This window comes from Apodemus sylvaticus, chromosome 14, assembly GCF_947179515.1.
Source record: "Apodemus sylvaticus chromosome 14, mApoSyl1.1, whole genome shotgun sequence".
NCBI lineage: Eukaryota > Metazoa > Chordata > Mammalia > Rodentia > Muridae > Apodemus > Apodemus sylvaticus.
This window is the reverse complement of record NC_067485.1, coordinates 17,042,809-17,068,571: the sequence shown is the minus strand read 5'-3', so window position 1 is coordinate 17,068,571 and position 25,763 is coordinate 17,042,809. Positions and strand designations below refer to the sequence as shown.

At 43.8% G+C, this 25,763-nt stretch overlaps 1 pseudogene; it reads right to left on the bottom strand.

Annotated features, from left to right (window-relative positions):
- Positions 1-727: 727 nt before the first annotated feature.
- Positions 728-21,882, bottom strand: LOC127665219 (uncharacterized; annotated as a pseudogene).
- Positions 21,883-25,763: the final 3,881 nt, after the last annotated feature.

The window sequence follows — 25,763 nt, the reverse complement described above, 5'->3', positions numbered from 1 at the left end:
GGGGGAAGAGAATGGGAAGAGGATAGCAAGAGCAAGAGAGAAGCAAGAGATTAAGAGAACAAGAGAACAAGAGAGGGAGGAGAGGCAAACAGTCCATTTTATAGTAGATCTGGCCTACCTGGCTGTTGCCAGGTAACTGTAGGGTGGAGCTACCTGGCTGTTGCCAGGTAACTGTGGGGGTGGAGTTTAGAGAGAATGCTAACAATTAGCAACAGAGGAGGAGCTCCAATAGGAAAGAGTTTCATTGCAGGAAAAAAAAGCCAACATTTATTACCAGGAATGCATAGGGGAAAACAATGTCTGGACAGATGGGACATCTTCTGGAAGACTTCCTGCTTCTAGAAGGCAAAGATGGTCTCCTCTGCTGGTAAGGTCTACCTGGGATCAGAGGCTCCATGGGCAGCAGAATCTGACTGCTCCTGGCCTCTAGTTCCTTCATCCCTGACTGGATGTGTCTCTTTGGAACTCATAAGGTGACCACAGCCCATTCCTTCCTTTGTACTTGGATGTAGGTCACAGGCTCTATGGACGAGGCCTGGCTGCTGTTTGTCTCCAGTTTCATTTCATCTGAGTGAATGGTGATGCCCTTCAGGGCTTCTATGTGGACAGAACTCCTTTCCACTTTTTGTTCTGATTTCATCTGGATCACAGGCTCCCTGGGCAGCAATAGCTGACTGCTCCTGGCCACTAGTTCCCCTGTACGTGACTGAATGGTTCTCTGTGGGACTCATAAGACAGAGTCCATTCCTTTCTTTGTACTTTGATGTGGGTCAAATGCTTTATGGTAAACACTTGGCTGCTCTTTGTCTTCAGTTTCTCTATATCCAGATGAATGTTTGTGCTCCTCAGAACTGGCGTGGCCACAGTTCATTCTGCTTGCTGCTCCGCTATGGTTTGGGTCATAGAGACCCTCAGATGAGTGGGTGAGGCACCCAGCTGGGATGTCAGTGATTCCACTTTACACTCTTGCACCTTTGATGCACCCAACTTATTGACCAGGTTCTTGACCAAAACGTTTATGAGGGATTATAGTTCACCTGTTGTCCTGTAGATGAAGTTTTCTCTTCCTATTACTTCCTGTGTCTTCTAAGTAGCTGGCATGGGGCTTTCATTCTTCAAAGAATTCCCTTGGCCCTTGTATTTTGTGCTGAGGTTTTCATATTGTGCAGAATTCCTTTTGATGTTTTTCAAGGAGCTTTTTGGAGGAGCCTGTATCTTTCCTGTTTATATAGAGAGGATTGACTCTCGGTCTTGGCTCCATCCTTGAGCTAGGTGGAGCTAAGGAGAGAAGGCCTTACTCTCCCAAGCCTTTCTCCCTGGCTTATGCCTCCAGGTTTCAAAATACTTGGCCTCTTTTCATGGGGATGAAATGCATTGTCATTCTTTGCTGGGATCTTGACCTTGTGGACTCTGAACTCTCAAGTCTCCGCATTCTGATCATTCCTCATGAAGAGATCACCTAAGCCCTGGGAAGTCTTGGGGTTTTGACATGTAGTCTGGAAGCTGGGAAGTGAGTGCTGGGAAGGCTGTCTGACAGTGGCAGGATGTACTGAACTGGGACCATTGGGATGATGGTTCACAGGTTTGCTTGATCTCAAGTTGACCTTACTATATACTTTTGTCTTTAGAGCTAAGTCCCCTGAGTGTTGTGGAGTAGGTTTTTGGAGGTGACCTGGGCTTCTGTTGGTCTCTACAGACTCAAAGTCTATTGATGGCTTGGCCATAGGGAATCTCACTGGATCCTAGACTTACCCTCCATGCATGAGGTAGCTCTTCTACTTTCAGTGTGTTGGTTTGTTTGACCATTGAAGGTAGGACACTTTTGTCAGGGCCAACTCTTGTACTACAGTGGGAATGTCCGGAGGCCACATCCTCAGACCTCTTCCATGGTGCATGCCTGGCTGTTCCTGGCCTGGTGTTTGGTAGCGGACAACCTTTCTCAGTTCCTCGGAGAGTCCTGCTCTGCTGAAGTTTTGCCTAGAAGCAAGTAGCACAGAGCTGAACACTCATGTATCTCTGCCATGGATCTGGATGGGACTTTGAGGGCCCATGGCTGGCAGCAGGTGGCTCTTTGGGTCTCCTGAACCTCCGGAGGTGAGTGTCCAAACAGAGGATTTCGCAGCCTGGCAGTTGATACAGTTTCTACCCTTGTTCCTCCTGGGTCTTAGTGATGCAATTTTTCCAGGATCATGGCAGCCTTAGAATATTCAGCCTTGGAAACACAGGGTAGTTTCCTTCTGCATTTCACAGGAAGCTGCATGATGAATCAATTCCAGCTTCATTTGAGTCTTTGGATCAAGGAAGGAAAGGTCCTTGGTGATGTTCATAGAGGACAGCTTATCTGTCCTCACTGCAAGGTTTCTGGGCTCCAGCCCCTTCCTAAGGGTGCTGCGTGTAGTACAAGGTAGGTGTTTGTCCCCTACACCAAGGCCCTTCTTGATGGTATTAGGTGTGTCACATTTATTATGGCCTTCTTTAAGGGCACCCCCATGGGAACAGACCCCATCATCTGTCTCCACTTGTAGCTTTTGGAATTGAAGATGGGAGCTGGGCAGGCTGGGAGAGTTGAGGCCTGCTCTTGCAAATAAATGATAACTGTTAGCTAGAAAATGTCCCTTAAGCAGGGTCAGTTCCCTGGGTGGGAGGAATTTGATGGTGGTTCCTTGTTGTTCTCCCACATTAGTTGCCTTGTCTTCATTCTGTGGCTCTTCATGATGCTGGAGCATCTGACATGCTCAGGAAGGATGGAGGCTGCCCTGACATGTTTAGTGTGCAGAGAGCCCCTGGACAAGTTGTCAGTAGGCTGGCTAATGGCAGCTTCATGTTTTTAGACATTACAGCCTGTAATGTCTTTCTAATTCAATGTCTTTCCAGGGCTCGTTTTCAGTTGGAAGGGATACCTGTGTCCCTATTTCAGTGGTAGGACATGCTTTTTCCATAGGTCCTACTCTGGAACGAAGAAGGTATTTGGTTTGGTATAGAGCTTGGAAGGTTTTCTAGTTCCTGGACCCCTGTCACACCTAACAAGCTTGGTGTCACAAGTTGGTGGGGCAGTGGTGGGTCCTGGAAAAGCTGTGGTGGTCCTTTAGCCAGGGATAGCGCTCGAACAGGGATACATGCATCACTAAACCTCATGGTTTTACGTCCTTCTGAGGAGGGTTTTCCAGAGGCCCTGGCAGTAGCCACAACTGATTCAGAGAACACAGAAGATATGCCTGTAGAATTTGGATAAATTTTTGCTGTATAAGATACTCTAAGATACTGAGGCAAGAGAATAGCTGAGGGGTGGTGAGTTGAAGCAGTATCTCCTCAGAGTTGTAATAGGGTCACAGAGAGGAGCCCAAGAAAGGGTGTTTGGGGGGACTTCAGAAGACAGGAGGTGAAAGCATCAGCCCCAAGCAGAGGATCAAGAGGCCCATCAGTCTGTGTAAATATGGCACCTGTTTCCCATAGACCCTCCACTGCCTCCATATCCATACGCCAGTGTCCCCTCTAACGGGGCTGCATTCTAATCCCACCACACACAGTGTGTTCTTATGAAGAGCCCCGGAGTCTGACTTCACATCCTGAGTTGTGGTTTGAATAATTGCACAAACGATTGATTTCTTATCTTTCCATAGGTTGTGATGCATTCTGGGTATCCTGTGCATTCTGTGTTTCTATAAAAAAAATAAAGCTCATGTTATGCAAAATACAAAACCCCCATACATTCCAAGAGAATATGAGAGGCACCTCTTGTAAACACCATTCAAGGTAGGACTCCAATGCCCAGCTACCAGAGTCTAGGGACACATGACACTGACAGTGAGCAAGGGGAATAGAGGGACCTCGTCTCTCCATTTACTCTTTCCTTGCTCCTCTCTCAAAGTCTGTCATTCCCTTTACAACACTGTAATGGCCACAGGATCAGTAATCTGAAAGAGAAATTTCAGATTACTGCAGGGAGAATTGAAGCTACCTGCTGTCAGTTGGGTATCTGGGTTCCTCCATATAGGGGCACAGCATCACTCCAGTGCGTTGAACAACACTCCCGTGTGTAGCACCCAGCGCAGGCCAACCACACCTCCTTTCTATCACTAAACCTGGGCATTCCATAATTCTAATTTTCTTCCCAGCAGCCCCATCTTCCTTCCTGCATTTCATGTCCTCAGATGCATGGCTTGCATCATGACCCTCATCACTGAGAGGGAGGCCAGAAGGAATTCCTCTCACCAAAGGAGAGCAGAAGCCTACCTTTTACAGTTAGTTTTCTTCCTGGTCTACCTCTGCCCCCTCTTCACATCCTGCGAGGTAGAAACAACACAAATGAACTGGGGTCCCCTCTTCCTCTCTCTGGTAGACAAGCTGCCTGCTCTCTGTGCTCATAGATAGCATGAAATCTCTATATCCTAGGGAACTCTCTCTCATCCATTCCTGATTCATTCACACTGTGCATAAACACATTTCCTTTTGGACTTGTTGGGAAAATAGCAGAAAGGGCTGTCTATGCAAGTCTTATTAGGCATGTCCTTAGTCAATGTTCCCGAGATGGGATCCTACCCAAGGCTGAGCTCTGCAGCTGCCTCTGGGCTCCCAGGTGATAATCTGCTTCCTCAGATCGGAGGAGACCCAAGCCCTGGCCTGAGGACCTTGGTCTCATCACCTGCGTCACACCACCTCAACACAAACAAAACCAAGTGCCTGAGCTGAGGACAGATGACCTTTCTTAGAGGTTTTCCTGTGCATCTACCAACTCAGAAATGCATTCTATCCCTGGAGCTTTAGTATTCCTTATGGCCTCTCTGCCTCCTTGTAGAGTTGGTCTGAGAGCTTCAGGCAGACAGCTCAGATCACTCCTCTCTCAGCCAGCCCCTGCAGCCTGAGGTGCTGGTGTCTTTGTGGAGATTTCTGCTCCTATGTCTGTTATTTGGCTTTAGCCTCTTTGTTCTTTCTTCCACCCTACTCCACCCCCTTTTTCTCCTTCCATTCTGTGCCCTAACACTAGATAGGAGAGAAAAAAGGATAGAAGGGAAAGGGGGGCCGTTATGGTTAGAGAATTCCCTGCTGATTAGGGGGTTGAGTTCCTTTGGGGCAAGTTTGATCTTCACCATCACCCAATTTCTTTTTCTTTCTTCTTTTCACATGACTACTTAACAAACCACAGACAACCAACAACCAATCACCCACCATGCCTCTCAAGGCACTAGCATTTATATACCCTCTGACAAGTTCCCAGAATTCCAAATGTCACAGAAACTCGGAAACTATCAGCTGCTGGCAGAACCACACCCCTGCCAGAGCATGAGGCAAATTCATTGTCAGCTGCTGTGGACAATTTGAAACAATTCCATGTCCCACACCTGAGATTAAAACAAAACATGTTCTATATTTCTGGTTTTTTTTTAAGTGCCAAAAATTTTCACTACCTCTCTTTGCTAGAAAGTGCCTTTCTTTCTAGGAAGTCTGAGAGTAAGAGTTATAAACAACAGATTGCCATTCCATTGTGTGTCAACCAAGGCTCTCCTCGCCTTTGAGATATCCTTGTCACTCTCAGGTGGTGGTGACACTGGGCACTCCTTCATGGGATTAGTAGGAAAAAGAGCCCCACACTGCACACAGTCGCAATGCTCAAGTCCATTGCTATGCCCATGGTGCTGGGGCTCATCCAGGTGTTACTAATGCTTTCCATTGGAAGAAGAGGTTTCTCCATCTTCTGAATCCCAATGCAGCTCTTGGACCACTGAGCCCTGGTGTACAGCATATGACTTGTCAGAAGGGCTCAGGCTACATCACATAGCTGTGGTCTCCTCATCTCAAAGAGCTCCTGGTAGGAGGGAGGGTGCCACACCCTCTATCAGCCTCCAGCCTAGCAGCCCCACACGCTTCCTGGCTTTCCCTGCTCCCTCTTTCCAAATCCTTCTGCTGAAGCAGTCAAACAGATCTCTGCCCAGCTTTGTTTCTCCTCTTTGAGACCCGGAATTCCTCTGCCTCCTAGAAGATGTCTACTTGAGTCCCTCAGGTTCTTAGGTTTTGACAACGTGGGCTTCTCTGTGGAACTTGTGTGATTTCTTAGGGATTCTTGACCCCAGGATGTCTTCTGTCTGCACATCTACGTCTCTTCATTTTGTGATCATGGCTCATCTTAAGTGAGACACCAAACTTCCATTTGTCTCATATTCATTTAACTTTTCCAATTTGCAATAAAATCTAAAAGAATAATTTTAATTAACTAACTCCAGTTAGTAGAATGTTAAGGAAACATGAAATTCAATACTTTATCATAAGAATGCACATGGCTAATTATCATCAAATAAATTTTTGATATTTTTATTTTTTCATATTTGTTTCTTTTATTTATGAGCTTATTTTATTTTAATTAGCATAAAATGATGTGAATCATTAAGGTCTTTTTTTATACCTAATTGTTTTGATATTGTGAGCAGTGCAGAGTCAGCTTGGGGTGTGCATCCCTTGGCAGAATGTAGACAGTGTCCTTTGAGTCCACAGTGATAATTAGTTTCTCCTCGACTGGGCTGCTCTTTCTCTTATTAGTGCTTGGCCACATGCTGCAGAGTCTTTGCCCTGACAGCCTGCAGTGGGAAGCCTCGAGGTGATGATGGCAGTAGGAGGCACTTCATTGATCCTTCATTGGGACAGGTAGCAGAAACAGTTCTTGAGGTTCAGTAAGAAGTGATGAGGTGCCAGGCAGCTTCAGTCAGGTGGGACAGGCTCTGAGATATGATCAGCCTTTTCTTCTCCAGGGGCCAAAAATCAGTGCTCTTGGGGCTTTCCAAAGGAGGATCTTTATTACCACAGCCTGCTTCTGATGGCTGAAAATACCCCTGACAACCCTTTTTGTATTTGTCAGTATTCCTCACAGACACTCCAGAAGACCTGCCTGAGCAGGTTAAGAAATAGTCTCAGCAGAGCCTTGGGAAATGAGTGCACATTTGTGCCTGGCTGCTGGATCTCCTGAGGAGGGCAGTGTCCCTGTATGTCCTGTCTCAGGTCACTGCTAATGTAAAGACTGAAACTTGGGGCCGCCAGGTGAACAGTATATAATATATTTCAATACTGAAGATCTGAAGTAGAAATCCAACATAGTTTATATTAATTGGCATTCAGAACACTTAAAGGCATAGCTATGAGAAATCTAAAGGGATATAGACTCTCAGTTACCCTTGTTACTTGGGAGCACAGTTGTTATGGTAACAGATCATTTGAATTTCATCTGTAGACTTAGTAAACTGACAATCTGATGCCCAACACATCATATATAGCAAGCAACTAGCCTTAGATCTATAAGAGATGTCAGAAGACATACCTACCTACATGAGTTAAAAAATTGCATGGTCACTATTAAAGTCATAAGAGAAACACATACATCTTCATGCCTTATGACAGGGAAGCTGGAGACACAGAACCACACAGGGAAGATGACCTGTGGCATCTGGGGCTCTGCTGCCACCAGCCAAGGAAACAAAGAAGCTGGAGGTTGGCTGGAGCAAATCCCCTCCCCCAGGCCAATAGAGGGAGCCTTGCCCTGCCACACCCCAGGACCTCAGTGCTGGGAGGCAGCAAATTCTGTTCTAAGATTTGTTCTTTGTTATGACAGCACAGGAATTGGTTCATGCAAATGTGCAGTGCCCTTCCCCATTCCTTGATCATAGATGCCACTACTGCATGAGGGGCTGGCTAGGCTGAACTCTTCCTAGGCCCAGGCTGGACTGTAGTTTCCAGCTGTAATTTACCTGGGAGCTTTGCTCTGGACTACTCAACTCCTAAGACTAGTGAGGAGGAAGTGTGAGGAAGAGGAAGAAGAAGAGGTAGAATTTTTAAAGAGAAGATGTGATGGCTGTTTTGGTCGTCAACTTGAGTACATCTGGAATTAACTAAAATCCAAAAATGTCTGAGCAAGCTTGTGTGGGATTTATGCTTAATTTCATTATTTGAAGTGGGAAGACCCACTTCTAGTCTTGATCATTGATGTTAGAAGACACAGCCTTAATCCATATCTTTTGAAGTGGGAAGATACACCTTTAATCTGGGCCACACCTTCTGCTGGAAGCCTATATAAAGGACACAGAGAAAAAAGCTTTTGCTCTTTGCCTGCTTACTGTTGTCCTCACTAGCAAGTTTGTTCCTTCATTGGAATTAGAGCCTACTTCTTTAGGCTTCTAGTATATACCGAAGACCAGCTTAAACATTCAACCCCTTGGACTGCACAACAACTGGATTCTTAGACCTTCTGTTCATAGGTAGCCATTCCATTGTTGGGTGAGCTGGACCACAGCCTCAAAGTCATTCTAATAAATAACGCACACACACACACAGACACACAGACACACAGACACACAGACACACAGACACACACATACACACACGTATCCCACATATATGGGACTTATTAGATATATCTATATAGGTCTATCTATGTATATAGATCTACCTATCTATCTATAGATCTATATGTATGGGATCTCTGTATATTCCTTCTGGATGTCACAAAGCCTTGTGCTGCACTGGTTCATCATTACCTCACACAGACTGCTAGGTATCAACTTCAGATAAACTTCCTCCCAGATCCCTCTCTCCTGCTACTTCCTGAGATTGTTTTCTTTTCCCCTCTGAGTAGGACTGTAGCATCCACACTTTGGTGTGGTCTTCTTTTTCTTGGGATTCATATGGTCCGTGAGTTGTGTGGTGGGTATTCCAAGCTTCTTTTTGGCTGATATCCACTTATCAGTGAGTACATACCATATGTGTTCTTTTGTGACTTGGTTACCTCACTCAGGATTATTTTCAAGTTCCATTCATTTGCCTGCAAATTTCATGAAGTCATTGTTTTTAATAGCTGAGTAGTTCTTCATTGTGTAAATGTACCATGTTTTCTGTTTCCATTCCTCTGTTGAGGGACATCTGGGTTGTTTCTAGCTTCTGGCTATTATAAATAAGACTGCTATGAACATAGTGTCATTTTTATATGTTGGAGCATCTTTTGGGTATTTGCCCAGGAGTGGTATAGATGGGTCCTTCGGTAGAACTATTTCCAATTTTCTGAGGATATGCCAGACTGATTTCCAGAGTGGTTGTACCAGCCTGTAATCCCACCAGCAATGGAAGAGTGTTCCTCTTTGTTCATATTCTCGCCAGTATCTGCTGTCACCTGAGTCTTTGATCTTAGCCACTCTGACTAGTATGAGATGCAATCTCAGCATGTTTTGATTTGCTTTTCCCTGATGACTAAGGATGTTGAACATTTCTTTAAGTTCTCAGCCATTCAAGATTCCTCAGTTGAGAATTCTCTGTTTAGCTCTTTATCCCATTTTAAAAATAAGATTGTCTTAGTCAGGGTTTTTATTCCTGCACAAATATCATGACCAAGAAGCACGTTGGGGAGGAAAGGGTTTATTGAGCTTACACTTCCATGTTGCAGTTCGTCACCAAAGGAAGTCAGAACTGGAACTCAAACAGGTCAGGAAACAGGAGCTGATGCAGAGGCCATGGAGGGATGTTTCTTACTGGCTTGTGTCCCCTGGCTTGCTCATCCCTTGGTACCAGCCCAGGGATGGTACCACCCACAAGGGGCCCTCCCCACTTGATCACTAATTGAGAAAATGCCCCACAGCTGGATCTCATGGAGGCATTTCCCCAACTGAAGCTCCTTTCTTTGTGATAGCTCCAGCCTGTGTCAAGTTGACACACAAAACCAGCCAGTACAAAGGTTATTTGGTTCTCTGGAGTCTAACTTCTTGAATTCTTTTATATTTTGGATGTTAGCCTTCTATTGGATGTAGGGATGATAAAGACGTTTTCCCAATCTCTGGGTTGCCGTTATGTACTATTGACAGTGTCCTTTGCCTTACAAAAGCTTTGTAATTTGATGAGGTCCCATTTGCCTATTGATCTTAGAGAATAAGCCATTTGTGTTCTGTTCAGCAAATTTTCCGGTGCCAATATGTTTGAGGTTCTTACCTGCTTTCTCTTCTACTATATGTGGAGGTTCTTTTTTTTTTCATTTTTTTAATATTTTTATTTTCTATATTCTTTGTTTACATTGCAAATGATTTCCCCTTTCCCGTATCCCCCCTCCCCATATGTCCCATAAACCTTCTTCTCTCCATCCCTTCTCCAATCACCTCCCTCCTTTTTCTCTGTCCTTATATTCCCTTCCAATGCTAGATCAATCCTTTCCAGGATCAGGACCCTCTCCATACTTCTTCATGGGAGTAATTTGTTATGCAATTTGTGCCTTGGGTATTCAGGGCTTCTGGGCTAATTAATATCCACTTATCAGAGATTGCATTCCATGTGTATTCTTTTGTGACTGGGTTACCTCACTTAGGATGATATTTTCCAGATCAAACCATTTGCCTAAAAATTTTGTGAATTCATTGTTTCTAATTGCTGAGTAGTATTCCATTGTGTAAATATACCACATTTTCTGTATCCATTCCTCCTTTTAGGGGCATCTGGGTTCTTTCCAGCTTCTGGCTATTATAAATAAGGCTGCTATGAACATAACGGAGCATGTGTCTTTATTGCATGCCAGAGAATCCTTTGGGTATATGCCCAGGAGAGGTATAGTAGGGTCCTCTGGAAGTCTCATGTCCAGTTTTCTGAGGAACCTCCAGACTGATTTTCACAGTGGTTGTACCATCTTATAGCCCCACCAGCAGTGGAGGAGTGTTCCTCTTTCTATATGTGGAGGTTCTTGATCCACTTGGACTTGATCTTTGTACAAGGAGATAAGAATGGGTCAATTTTCATTCTTTTTTTTCTTTTTTCTTTTTCAGTTAAAACCCAGAGAACTTTATTTTTTTTTTATTCAATATTTTTTTATTTACATTTCAAATGATTTCCCCTTTTCAGGACCCCCACTCTCCGAAAGTCACATAAGCCCCCTTCCCTCCCCCTGTTCTCCCACCCACCCCTTCCCACTTCCCTGTTCTGGTTTTGCCCTATACTGCTACACTGAGTCTTTCCAGAACAAGGGGCCACTCCTCCATTCTTCTTGTACCTCATTTGATCTGTGGATTATGTTTTGGGTATTCCAGTTTTCTAGGTTAATATCCACTTATTAGTGAGTGCATGCCATGATTGATCTTTTGAGACTGGGTTACCTCACTTAGTATGATGTTCTCCAGTTCCATCCATTTGCCTAAGAATTTTATGAATTCATTGTTTCTAATGGCTGAATAGTACTCCATTGTGTATATATACCACATTTTTTGCATCCATTCTTCTGTTGAGGGATACCTGGGTTCTTTCCAGCTTCTGGCTATTATAAATAGGGCTGCTATGAACATAGTGGAGCATGTATCCTTATTACATGCTGGGGAATCCTCTGGGTATATGTCCAGGAGTGGTATAGCAGGATCTTCTGGAAGTGAGGTGCCCAGTTTTCTGAGGAATCGCCAGACTGATTTCCAGAGTGGTTGTACCAATTTGCAACCCCACCAGCAGTGGAGGAGTATTCCTCTTTCTCCACACCCTCTCCAACACCTGCTGTCTCCTGAATTTTTAATCTTAGCCATTCTGACTGGTGTAAGGTGAAATCTCAGGGTTGTTTTAATTTGCATTTCCCTAATGACTAATGAAGTTGAGCATTTTTTAAGATGCTTCTCCGCCATCCAAAGTTCTTCAGGTGAAAATTCTTTGTTTAACTCTGTACCCCATTTTTAATAGGGTTATTTGGTTTTCTGGGGTCTAACTTCTTGAGTTCTTTGTATATATTGGATATTAGCCCTCAGTTGAACCAGAAACATTTGTTGAAAATGCTGTCTTTTTTCCACTGGATGGTTTTGGCTCCTTTGTCAAAGATTAGATGACCAAAGGTGTGTGGGTTCATTTCTGGATCTTCAAAAATTCTATTCCACTGATCTACCTACCTGTCTCTGTAGCAATATCATCTGCTTTTTATCACTATTGCTCTGTAATGTAGCTTGAGGTCAGGGATAGTGATTCCCCCAGAAGATCTTTTATTGTTGAGAATGTTTTTTGCTATTCTGGGTTTTTTGTTATTCCAGATAAATTTTAGAATTGCTCTTTCTATCTCTGTGAGGAATTAAGTTGGAATTTGGTGGGTATTGCATTCAATCTCTAGATTGCTTTTTGTAGAATGGTCATTTTTACTATGTTTATCGTTCTTATCCCTGAGTTTTTTGTGGGGGCGGTCCTCCCCATCTTCTGCAGTCTTCTTCAGTTTCTTTTTTTCAGAGACTTGAAGTTCTTGTTATGCAGAACTTGCTTGGTTAGCATCAAACCAAGATATTTTATATTATCCGTGACTATATAATAAAGGGTGTCATTTCCCTAATTTTTTTTTCTCAGCCCATTTATCCTTTGAGTAGAGGAAAGCTACTGATTTGTTTCAGTTAATTTTGTATCCAGCCATTTTGCTGAAGCTGTTTATCAGCTGTAGGAGTTCTCTTGTGGGTCACTTATGTATTCAATTACAGTTATAGTGGCACACACCAGCAGGATTTGCTGAAGGAGGCAGAGGCGGGAGGATCACAAGTTCAAGGCCAGCCTGGGATGCACCCCATCTTTTAATGGTTTATTTGGCATGTTGGTGTCTAATTTATTGAGTTTTAAAATATATTTTGGATATTAGCCCTCTGTCAGATATTGGGTTGGTGAAGTTATTTTTTGATTGTGTAGGCTGCCATTTTGTCCTATTGATGGCGTATCTTTTGCCTTACAGAAGCTTTTCAGTTTCATGAGGTCTCATTTATTAATTGTTGATCTTAGTGCCTGAGCCAGTGGTGTTCTGTTCAGAAAGTTGTCTCCTGTGTCAATGCGTTCAAGGGCATTTCCTACTTTCTCTTCTATTAGATTTTGTGTGTCTAGTTTTATGATAATATCTTTGATCCACTTGGACTTGAGTTTTGTGTAGGGTGATAAATATGAACCTATTTTTATTCTACATGTAGGCATCCTGTTAGACCACCAACATTTGTTGAATATGCTATCTTTTTTTAACCACTGAATGGTTTTAGCTTCCTCATCAAAATGTAAGTGTCCATAGATTTGTGCACTCATTTCTGGTTCTTTGATTCAATTCTATTGAACAATTTTAAGTCTGTTCTTATGTCAATACTATGTGGATTTATTACTATTGTTCTGTAGTACAGCTCGAAATTTGGGATGGTGTCTTAGTTAGGGTTTCTATTACTGCACAAATATCATGACCAAGAAGCAAGTTGGGAAGGAAAGAGTTTATTCAGCTTACAGTTCTGCATTGCTATTCATCACAAAAGGAAGTCAGGACTGGAAATCAAGCAGGTCAGGAAGCAGGAGCTGATGCAGAGGCCATGGAGGGATGTTTCTTACTGGCTTGCTTCCCCTGGCTTGCTCAGCCTGCTCTCTTATAGAACCCAAGAATACCAGCCCAGGGATGGTACCACCCACAAGGGGCCCTCCCCACTTGATCACTAATTGAGAAAATGCCCCACAGCTGGATCTCGTGGAGGCACTTTCCCAACTGAAGCTCCTTTCACTGTGATAACTCCAACCTGTGTCAAGTTGACACACAAAACCAGCCAGTACAATTGACCCCTTGTCAACTTGACACACAAACACATCACTATTAAGCCTCAACCCTTACTTTCTTATTCATCCCCAAGATCTAAATTACTTTAAAAGTCCCACAGTCTTTACATATTAAAAGTTCAATCACTTTAAAATGTCCATATCTTTAAAATTCAAAGTCTTTTAAAAATTCAAAGACTCTTAACTGTGGGCTCCACTAAAATACTTTCTTCCTTCAAGAGGGAAACATATCAAGGCACAGTCACAACCAAAAGCAAAACTCAAACTCCAATGTTTCAATGTCTGGGATTCAACTCATGATCTTCCAGGCCCCTCCAAGGGCTTGGGTTACTTCTCCAGCTCTGCCCTTTGTAGCACACAGCTTGTCTTCTAGGATCCAGCTGCCTGTACTCCACATCTGCTGCTGTTCTTAGTGGTCACCACATGGTACTGGCATCTACAAAACAGTGCTATCTTCCACTGTAATTAGACTTTACCAATAGCCTCTCATAGGCTCTCTTCATGGTGTCAAGCCTCTGTTCCTATACATGACCCCTTCAAGTCCTGGGCCATCAATTGCAACTGAGGCTGCACCTTCACCAATGGCCTTCCGAGGCCTCTCACTGTGCCAAGAGCCTCAGCTGCTCTTTATGACTCCTCCATGCCTTCAAAACCGGAACCATCTGGGTGACTCTTACACAGTACCAAGTCCAGCCACAGCACAAAATACAACTGTGGATATCTCTGGAACACACTCTCTGTGCTCTCAGAAAACACTTCCCAGAAAATTTCACCTCAGTGATGCTGGTCTCTTCTTAATCACTGCTAATTTCTTAGCTCCAGCTAACCAGCATCAATAGTCCCACTAACACAAAGATTTGATTTAGTGGTTCTGGTATCTTGTTAACTACAGCTGATTCTTCAGCCTCAGCTAACCAAAACCACAGAATCTTCACAATCGAAACATGGCCCCTTTAAGAGTCTTTAATCTTCCCTTGGAAATTTCACAAGCCAGGCTTCCATCTTCTGCACTGTTCTTAACATTGTCTTCCAAGCTCCTATAGAACTTTACACAGAGCTCTTAATATCCTAATGGCTTTTCTGGCTCAAAGTTCCAAAGTCTTTCCACAGTCCTCCCCAAAATATGGTCAGGTTGTCACAGGAATACCCCACTCCTGGTACCAATTTTTCTTAGTCAGGGTTCCATTCCTGTACAAACATCATGACAAAGAAGCAAGTTGGGGAGGAAAGGGTTTATTCAGCTTACAGTTCTGCATTGCTATTCATCACAAAAGGAAGTCAGGACTGGAAATCAAGCAGGTCAGGAAGCAGGAGCTGATGCAGAGGCCATGGAGGGATGTTTATTGGCTTGCTTCCCCTGGCTTTCTCAGCTTGCTCTCTTATAGAACCCAAGAATACCAGCCCAGGGATGGTACCACCCACAAGGGGCTCTCCCCCCTTGATCACTAATTGAGAAAATGTCACACAGCTGGATCTCATGGAGGCACTTCCCTATCTGAAGCTCCTTTCTCTGTGATAACTCCAACCTATATCAAGTTGACACACATAACCAGCCAGTAAGATGGTGATACCTGAGTTTTTATTTTACAGAATTGTTTTAGCTATCTTAGATTTTTTTGTGTTCCTGTATGAAGTTGAGAATTGTTCTTTCAAGATCCCTACCAACTCTGCATCCAAATTTAATAACTGGGTGTCAAGGCTGGTTCTTGACACCTATTATTCTTGGATAATAATATCCCAGATTCTTGGATGTCTTTTGTCAGTAACTTTTTAGGTTTAACATTTTCTTTGAGCAAAGTATTGATTTCTTGTACCATGTCTTCCACAGCTGAGAATGTATTTTATCTCCTGTTATTCTGTTGATGCTTGAATCTGTAGTTCCTGTTCTCTTTCCTAGGTTTTTACCTACTTGATTTCCTCAGTTTGTGTTTTCTTTATTTTTTCTATTTCCATTTTCAGATCTTTAACAGCTTTATTCATTTTCTTCACTTGTTTGATTGTATTTTCCAGTGTTTAAGGGATTTGATTCATTTCCTCTTTAAAGGCCTCCATTATCCTTGTAAGATTGGAATTAAGGCCATTTTTTGTGCTTTGGTTGTGTTAGGATTCCCAGGGCTTGCTTTAGTAGGGTAGCATGTCTCTGCTGGTGTCATATTGCCCTGGCTCTTGTTGATTATTTTCTTATGTTGCCTTTAACATCTGGTTGTCTTTGTCGAAGGCTGGCCATGGAGGATGTAACAAGAGTTATGGGCTGGAAGATGGAGCTCAGGGAAGAAGATGAGGTTTACTGTTGCTGGGTATGCCCCAAGGGGACATAAAAGGCAGGGAATTGTGGGAGGTCTAGCATGGATGTTCCTGGGGTGGTGGAAAGGCCTCCTCAGGTAGACAGAAAAGAGGCATATACCTGAATCTTCACACTATTGAGATGGGAGTGTTTATTCATTTTTTGTATAAGACATTAAACCTTGGCTTGAATGGTCAATGTGGAGTCTCTTCAATGTTTTCCAGAGTCAGTTGATACTTTGATTTCATAATTGCCAATTCTGAGAATAATTTTCTCCTTAATCTGTAGTCAGAGGTTCTTTTCCCACAGAGGTTGCATATTAGATATCTTGCATACCAAATATTTACATTATGTTTCATAACAATAGCAGCATTGCAGTTATTAAGTAGAGAAAAAAATAACTTTATGATTGGGGGTCATTACAACACGAGGAACTGTATTAAAGTGTCACAGCATCAGGAAGTTTGAGAACTACTGTTTAAGCCAAATTTCATTCAACATTTTAAAAAAATGAATCTAAAGGTTTAAACCTATGCATTTTGATAAGTCCACAAGTTCTTGAACTGATAAAAGCATTTGATTGGTGTGGCTTTTCTTCAGTGGAGTTTGATGAACCAACTCAGCATTAGTGCTTCAGAATAAAAGTGTAAAAGGCATACTCCTGGAACTGTATCCAGTCCCCCTGGGGGAGGCTATTTTCCATCATAAAATCTTCTGTACCTGGAAACGCTCATAAGACCAGGAGCACTGTGCTTACAGTAACGTCTGTAAAACCTTGAAGGTACCAGTAATGTCTAGTTTTGCTTCAACTTGATACAAGCTAGGGTAAGTCATCAGAGAGGAAGGAGCCTTAGTTGTTGAAATACTTCCATAAGATTATGCTGCAAATCCCAGCCTGGTCTACAAAGTGAGTTCCAGGAAAGCCAGAGCTACACAGAGAAACCCTGTCTCGAAAAACCAAAATAAATAAATAAATAAATAAACAAACAAACAAATAAATAAATATAAAAAAATAAAAGAGAGAGGTTAAGCTGCAAAGCATATTCTCAATTAATGGTCAGTGGGCGATGGCTCAGTCCCTTGTGGGTGGGACCATCCCTGAGCACTTGTTCTTGCAGAGAACCTGTATTCAGTGGCCATCATCTGCATGGAAGATCTCAACTGTTCATAGCTCCAGGTGAGGGTATCTGGTGACCTCTTCTGACCGCCAACAGATGTAACAGATTCGAGAAAACACTTATATATATATATATATATATATATATATATATATAATAAATCTAAAATATTTTTAAATCAATTAGTTTATTCATTCACTCATTTATTATTCTTTCATACAATACATCCCAACTGCAGTTTCCTCCAGTATCCAACAACACAGTTTTAGAAACTCTGAGTCATTATGGAAAAAAAAAAAAAAAGAACAAAATCAGATTTCTGTTCAGTCAAAAATATAACAAAGTCACCTTTCAGTTAACCTTAGCTATGCATCTTGTAATTAATAAGCTTCTAACATTGGAGTCTGTTTTTGCATTTGGAAACAAATGACTGCTTACCACACAGCTTTATACCTATTTTGATAGTGTCCTGCTATATAACCTCTATAAAGTCCTCAGGAGAGATGAGAGAAAATGATTCACTCATTAAGCAAAAATGGGATACTTTAGAATGAATATTTAAACAAGAATATTTAATAAGAAAAGATAAAGGTATAAAATAATGACTGGAGATCTGGAAGCAAAACTGAGGAAATCTATAAAGTTTAACAAGACATTGAAGACTTGATTCAAAAAAGTGGATGAAAGTATTTTCAAGTAGAACAAAGGAGAAATAGTATATGGGATGTCTGGGGGGAAAGTTTCCAGGTCTGAGAAATAAAACTGTTTTAGAGTTACCCTGTCCATCACATACTTAGTGTGGAGTATGGAATAAGACTCATAATGAGGGAAATTCTTCAAATTGTAGGATGTTGAACTCCATAAGGAGGTGTTGTAAGCCCTGACTTTTTATGATGTAAATTTAGAATTCACGAAGAAAAGGTTTTTATATAGATTGGGCACAGGCATTAAGAGAGGGAAAGGTGCCATGGGGGAAAGGACAGTGCACACTCCGGCTCTTTTTCTTACAGACCATGAGCTCCAGTCCTGCTGATCCCAGAACCAGCAGCATGAGTTCTGTGGACAGAAGCCATTAGGATAAGGGAGGCAGGCATGAGCAGGCACATCCCTGGAAACAAGTCATAGCGAATGTGGAAAGTTCTGTACCTTACCCTGCCCTGCCTTTACTGACAACAGCCTTCTTCTGGTCTGAGTCACATGACTTCAGCCCAACCAATCAGGAGAGCTCACCCTGCTTGGCCATCCTGATTGGCTAGGTTTTGTGCATGCGATCAATTAGGTCATGGATCAGGACTCACAGTTGGAAATTCGAGGTGGGTGGCTAAGACAGTTGGTGTCCATCTTGTTCGACTGAAGCAGATCTTTCAGTACGAGGACACTAGTGGCAGAGGCAGTGTGCAGACCCCCAAATCTGGGAGAGTTGCTTCCTGACCCCTCATCTAACACCCAGGTACAGTCTTGTCTGTTGCTGTTTGCGATTACAATGTTGTGAATCCTTTACTCTGTTTAGTGGTCTGTCAGCCTCTATACGTTGGGATTTATGCTCCTGGCCTCTGCTCCTGCTGGCTAGCTAGTAGAGATCCTAAGGGCTGTTAAGGCCAAGGTTTTAAGGTGGCAGTCTGGGATGGTTCACGCACCTGGCATCTCTCTCCCCCTCCCTTCCCCTCTCTCCCCCCTTCCCTTCTTTTCCTCCCCCTCTCCCCTTCCCCTCCTCCCCCTCTCTCCCTTTTCCCCTCTCTCTTTATCTCTCCCTCCGTCCCACCCCTTCCTCCCTCCCCGCCTCACTCTCAGCACCCTAGACTCTACATAGGATAGAAAACAAGAGGTAAGTGTGACACTGGCTAGTCACATAGCACAATCACCTCCAGCTCCTGAGAATGACAACATTTCTTTTACACTGGGTTCTGTTTATGTGCTGTATTATTTATCAGCCTGAGACATGGCACCATTCCTGAACTGGTGGGTCGCAGATGAGCTCATTTCATCATGAGGTGTGGCCTTTCTCCTGTGTTGCTGAGCTTGGCGTGATACCTAGCATTCTCATTTAAGATTTTCACGCTTGTGTTCATCAAGGAATTTGGCTTATTTTTTTTTCTTCTGTTTATGGCATCTTTATTTGGTTTTGGTACCAGGGTAATCTGGCTTTGTGGAATTAGTTTGTAAGTGTACTTTTTCTTTCTAAGGACTAGTATGAGCATCCCCAGTTCTTCAATGGTCAGATAGGGTTTCTCCCCATTCCTTTGTGACCTTGGACTTTCTTCTGTTTAAGGATTTTTTTAAAATTATTTTACTTTTTTATTTATCTACTAATATGTTTTTAAAAGTTATTGTCTTGATTTTGATAGGTCATGCATGTCTAGAAATGTGTCAATTTCTTCCAGTGTTTCCATTTTATTAAAGTTTTCAAAATAGTTCCTAACAGTCCATGGATTTTGATGGTGCCTGACCATCTTCTTTCTTTTCTCTAATTTTATTAATTTGCATCTCTTTCTTGGTTAGTTTGGGTGAAGATTTGTCACTTGTGTGTATCTTTTCTTTTTGTTTTTTTGTTTTTTTTCGAGACATTGTTTGTCTGTATAGCCCTGGCTGTCCTGGAACTCACTCTGTAGACTAGGCTGGCCTCGAACTCAGAAATCTTCCTGCTTCTGCCTCCCAAGTGCTGGGATTAAAGGCATGTACCACCACCACCCGGCTGTTGTATATCTTTTCAAATAGCTTTGTTCTTTTTTTCTTTTTGGTTCTTTCTGATAACATTTTGTTCATTTCAACTTTGATATGTGTGTGTATGTGCGTGTGCGTGTGCGCGCGTGCGCATTGCTACCCACTGCTTGACCTGAAATGCACCATTAGGTTGTTTGGTATAGTTCTGACTATTGTTTGAGATTTATAGGATGAATTTAGTCATTTCCCACCTGTCCCCTTCTCTCACTCCCATGCGTATCTCTCTACTGCTTGACCCTTCTCAACAAGACCCCTCCTGTTTACTGTCTTCTTTTTATGTGTGGCCCCTAAGTTTCATTAGGACGCATTGCTCTAGTGTGGGTGAGAGGTTATTTGCTAGAGCAAGGAGATCTTAGTTTTCCTGTTTATTTATTTATTTCTCATATGATACATCATGACCACAGCCTCTCCTCCTCCCAGTCCTCCCCTACCTCTCCTCTCCCCCAGATCCACAGCTCCTCTGTTTCCCTTCAGAAATAGCAGGCCTCCCAGTGCTATCAAATGAATACAGCATAACAAGATTCAATAAGACTAGGCACAAATACTCATATCAAGGCCGGATGAGGCAACCCAGTAGGAGGAAAATGGTCCCAAGAGCAGCAAAAGAGTCAGAGACACCCCCATTCCCACTGATAGGAATCTCACAAACTCTCAAGCTAATCAACCATAACATATATGCAGAAGACCCATATAGCACACACACGCCGGCTTCATGGTTAGTGCTCTGTGATTCCCTATGAGCTATGATTAGTTGATTCTGTGGGTCATGTTTTCCTGGTATACCCAACCCCTTTGGCTCCTGCAATCCTCCCTCTTCCTCTTCCTCTTCCTTGGAGTTCCCTGAACTCCACCTAATGCTTGGCTGAGTGTCTTAGTTAGGGTTTTATTGCTGTGAACAGACACTGTGACCAAAGCAACCCTTAAAAAGAGACTCAGTGAAGCAGTATTCGGCAAAACCAGAACGAGGAAGTGGGAAGGGGTGGGTGGGAGGACAGGGGAAGAGAAGGGGGCTTACGGGACTTTCGGGGAGTAGGGGGCTAGAAAAGGCGAAATCATTTGAAATGTAAATAAAAATTATATCGAATAAAAAAATTATTTAAAAAAAGCATTTAATTGGAGCTGGCTTACAGGTTCAGAGGCTCAGTCCATTATCATCAAGGCAGGAGCATAGCAGCATCTAAGCAGGCAATGGTACAGGAGGAGCTGAGAGTTCTACATCTTCATCTGAAGGCTGCTAGCAAAATACTGCTTCCAGGCAGCTAGGAGGAGGGTCTTAAAGCCTATGCCACAGTAACACACCTACTACAACAGGGCCACAACCTTCTAATAGTGCCACTCCCTGGGCTGAGTATATACAAACCATCATACTGTGGGTGTGATGTCTGCATCTCCTCCTACCAACTGCTGGAGGCAGCCTCTCTGATGATGATTGGGCTAAGCATTGGTCTGTGAGTATAGTAGAATATCATATCATTAGGAATCACTCTATTCCTATTTTGGCCAGTCAAAGGCACCAGCATACAAATTTCATTTTGTATTATAGTTTTTAATTAACTTATAAGATCATATGATCCCATGTATCTTTTAAATATGTTCTTATTTTGGTGACTGCTCCCGTCCCCCCTTTTCCTCATCCTCCCATCCCTCCTTAGATTCCCCTCCAGTATCCCCCTTTCCACCTTTTTTTCCAATATGTTCTACTCTCCCCTTTCCCTTAAGGCCTCATTTCCACCTCTCTCCACCTAATAGTCCCTCTCTATCTTTCTGGTCATTACCAGGATTCAGTGTTAAGCACATAACGTTAACAATTTGTATCTAAGAGACTTCTCGAGACATCTGTCTTTCCAGACTTAGGTTATTTCAGTATAATGTTTTACAGAGCCACTCTTTGCCTGTAAATGCCATGATTTCTTTAGTTTCCTTGTGAATAAATAGAATTCTATTGTGTATGTGAACATTTTTATTATCCGTTCATTCATTGACGGGCATTTAGGTGTCTTCCATTTTCTCCCTATTGTAAAATGGACATGGAGGTGGATATATCTTTACTGTAGAGCATAGAGTCCTTTGGGTATAGGCTCAAAAGGTGTGTCTGGGTTATATGTATATGGCAGCTCTATAAGGTTTGAGGAATGTCCACAGTGATTTCTATAGTGGCTGTACCAGTTTATACTTCCACCCACAGTGAATAAGGTCCCTTTTCCCCGCATCCTCATTAGCATTCATACTGATTCACTTCCTTGATGATATTCATTCTGGTTGGAGTGGGATGAAATTTCAAAGTTGCTTTAAATCTGCACTTCCATGCTGGTTAAACACTTTAAAAATATTAACTACTTGTTTTGAGAATTTGGTGTTCAGTTTCATAGGTTAGTTTTAATCAGATTGTTTAGATCTTTGATTGCTTTATGTAGGAATTTACTGATGTGGACTTCCCTTTTAGACTCTACAGTAGAATGAATAAAAAAATGTCCTCTGTAGGCTCACATTTGAACAGTTGATCCATCTTTGGTGACATTGCTTGAGAAGGTTATTGAACCTTTAAGAGGTTCAGCCTTGCCTGAGTACACCCCTTAGGGTGGACTTTTGAGCATTTATAGCCTGGCCCACTTCCAGTGTGCTCTGCTGTGTGATTATGATGTGATCTCTTAGCTTCTTGCTCATGCCACCTGCTACCATACCTCACCTGCCCATTGATGGACTCTCTTCCCTCTGGAAGCCAGAATAAACTCTACTGTATGCTGCTTTCAGCCATAGTTTTTTGACATAACAACAAAAATGTAACTAATACAGATCTCCTTTTGATTTTTTTTTTAACTCTAGTATTGTGAGTTGGTACTGGGATGGACAGTAACAGGAGGAAGTGACAATGCAGAAGAATCTGAAGGCCAACTCATCTCAACAGGAGGCCCTCATTGGTCCTTACAGGATCCTCAAGACCCTTGGCACAGGCAACTTTGCTCAGGTGAAACTGGCTGTCCACCTCCACACTGAGGTGCAAGTTGCTCTGAAGACTCTGGAAAAGGATAAAAAGAATGCTACTCTGATTTCAAATGAGCTAGAGATCATGAAATTAGTTGACCACCCTAATATAACCAGATTGTTTCATGTCATGGAAACCACTGAACACATCTGCATGGTTATGGAATACGCTTCTGGTGGTGATCTGGCTGGTCGCATCATAGAGGTGAGCTACATTCATGAAGAGGAGGCCCGACACATCTTCACACAGATAGTTTGTGCAGTTAATTACTGCCATGTCAATGGCATTGCGCATAGGGACATCAAACCAGAAAACATTCTGATGGATGCAAATAGAAACATCAAACTGTGTGACTTTGGCCTGGCCATCAAGGTTAACACTGAGCAGAAGTCGACGGTGTTCTGTGGCACCCTTCCATACTGTGCTCCAGAACTTTTCAGCATCCAAAGCTATGACCCTAGGGCACTTGATATCTGGAGCATGGGGGTGGTACTGTACATCATGGTGACAAAGCACTATCCATTCAAAGCAACAACATACGACAAGATGAAGGAGGAGATGCAAGATCCACATTACTATATTCCCCCAAAGCTCCCAGCGCATGTTGCCAGCCTCATTGTGCAGTTGTTCACTATTGATCCTGTGCAGAGGCCCAAGATAGGTGACATTATGGAGCATCAGTGGTTACAGGGCAGTGAGGAGTTTTCAAAAAAAATCCTGTCCCAAGAAACACTCACCAGCAAGCCCAACCCCAGTATTATGGCAGCCATGGGGGCCATGGGCTACAACCCCAAGGACATTACAGACTCTTTATATAAAAAAAAATTTAATAGCATCATGGCAACTTACTTAATTTTAAAACATCAGTCACCCTGCATGGACAGTGCTAACCACAAGGTTAAACTCAAGCAGCCCAGTATTAACATGATACCTACAGATCCTCCCACTGTTCATCTCTTCCTAAAGAAAATAGGGAGTAAAACTGACAATGCCACCTCTGCCTCACCAGCAAAAGACCAGTCCCACAAAGATGACAAGCTTGTCAAGAAGGACAGCAAGAATCCTGGCATGACTGATGATCTGAGCTGCCAGCAGATGAGCCTGCCTTGCCAGACACCTGCCCAGTGTGGTCCTGTGCAGCACCCTCAGGAGCTGCTCTTGAATAGCAATTTGCAAAAGAGAGGTACAGCATCCAGTGCTGTGGCCTGTGGTCCTGTGCAGTGTGACCATGAGAAGCTCTTGAACAAAGGCTTGCAGAAGAGAAACATGGCTTGCAGTGTTGTGTCCTGTAGTCCTGGGCAGTCTGACCATGAACAGCTCTTGAACAAAGGCTTGCAGAAGAGAGGCGTGGCTTCTAAGGCTGTGTCCTGTGGTCCTGGGCAGCATGACCATGGGCGGCTTCTGAGCAGCAGCAGCTCGCAGAAGAGAGGCATGGTATCTAAGGCTGTGTCCTGTGGTCCTGGGCAGCATGATGATCAGCATCCCCTGAACAGCAGCTCGCAGAAGAGAAGCACAGCATCCAGTGCTGTACCCTGTGGTCCTGGGCAGCATGATGATCAGCATCCCCTGAACAGCAGCTCCCAGAAGAGAAGCACAGCATCCAGTGGTGTATCCTGTGGTCCTGGGCAGCATGATGATCAGCATCCCCTGAACAGCAGCTCCCAGAAGAGAAGCACAGCATCCAGTGCTGTACCCTGTGGTCCTGGGCAGCATGATGATCAGCATCCCCTGAGCAGCAGCTCCCAGAAGAGAAGCACAGCATCCAGTGCTGTATCCTGTGGTCCTGGGCAGCATGATGATCAGCATCCCCTGAGCAGCAGCTCCCAGAAGAGAAGCACAGCATCCAGTGCTGTATCCTGTGGTCCTGGGCAGCATGATGATCAGCATCCCCTGAGCAGCAGCTCCCAGAAGAGAAGCACAGCATCCAGTGCTGTATCCTGTGGTCCTGTGCAGCATGATGATCAGCATCCCCCGAGCAGCAGCTCGCAGAAGAGAAGCACAGCATCCAGTGCTGTATCCTATGGACCTGTGCAGCATGATGATCAGCATCCCCTGAACAGCAGTTTGCAGAAGAAAAGTACAGCATCCAGTGCTGTATCCTATGGACCTGTGCAGCATAATGATGAGCATCCCCTGAGCAGCCACTTGCAGAAGAGAAACGTGGCTTCTAGGGCTGTGTCCTGTGGTCCTGTGCATCATGACCATGAACAGCTCTTGAACAGCAGATTGCAGAAGGGAGGTGTGGTTTCTAAGGCTGTGTCCTGTGGTCCTGTGCAGTATGACCATGGGCGGCTTCTGAGCAGCAGCAGCTTGCAGAAGGGAGGCGTGGTTTCTAAGGCTATGTCCTGTGGTCCTGGACAGCATGACCATGGGCGGCTTCTGAGCAGCAGCCTGCAGAAGAGAAGCACAGCATCCAGTGCTGTGTCCTGTAGTCTTGTGGAGTATGATGATGAACAGCCCCTGAGCAGCAGCTTACAGAGGAGAAACACGGCTTCTAGCTCTGTGTTTCATGATTCTGTGGAGTGCGGCCATGAGCAGTTCCTGAGCAGCAGCCTGCAGAAGGGAAGCATAGCTTCCCATGCTGTGCCCTGTGATCCTGTGGAGTATGATGATCAGCAGCCCCTGAGCAGCAGCTTGCAGAAGAGAGGTGTGGTTTCCAAGGCCATGTCCTGTGGTCCTGTGCAGTATGTCCATGAGCAGCTTTTGAGCAGCAGATTGCGGAAGAGAAGCATGACATCAAAGCTTGTGTCCTGCGGGTCCATGCAGCACGACCACGAGCAGCTCCTGAGCAGCAGCTTGCAAAAGAAAAGCATGGTCTCCAAGACCGTGTCTTGTGGTCCTGTGCAATATGAGGAACAGCTCTTCAAGGGCAACTTGCAAAGGAGAAGCACGGTTTCCAGGGCTGTGTCTTACGGTCCTGTGCTGCGCTTAAACAGCAGCTTGCAAAAGCGAAGCATACTTTCCAGGGGTATGGCCCGTGATTCCCCACAGCACGGCCGTGAGCAACTCCTAAGCAGCTCTGTGCAGAAGAGAATCACACTGGCTTCCAGCGATGTGTCCTCAAGCACAGCGACCTCCGTGGGCATTCTTTCTGAGTACCACATCTCCCACGAGGATCCCCAGG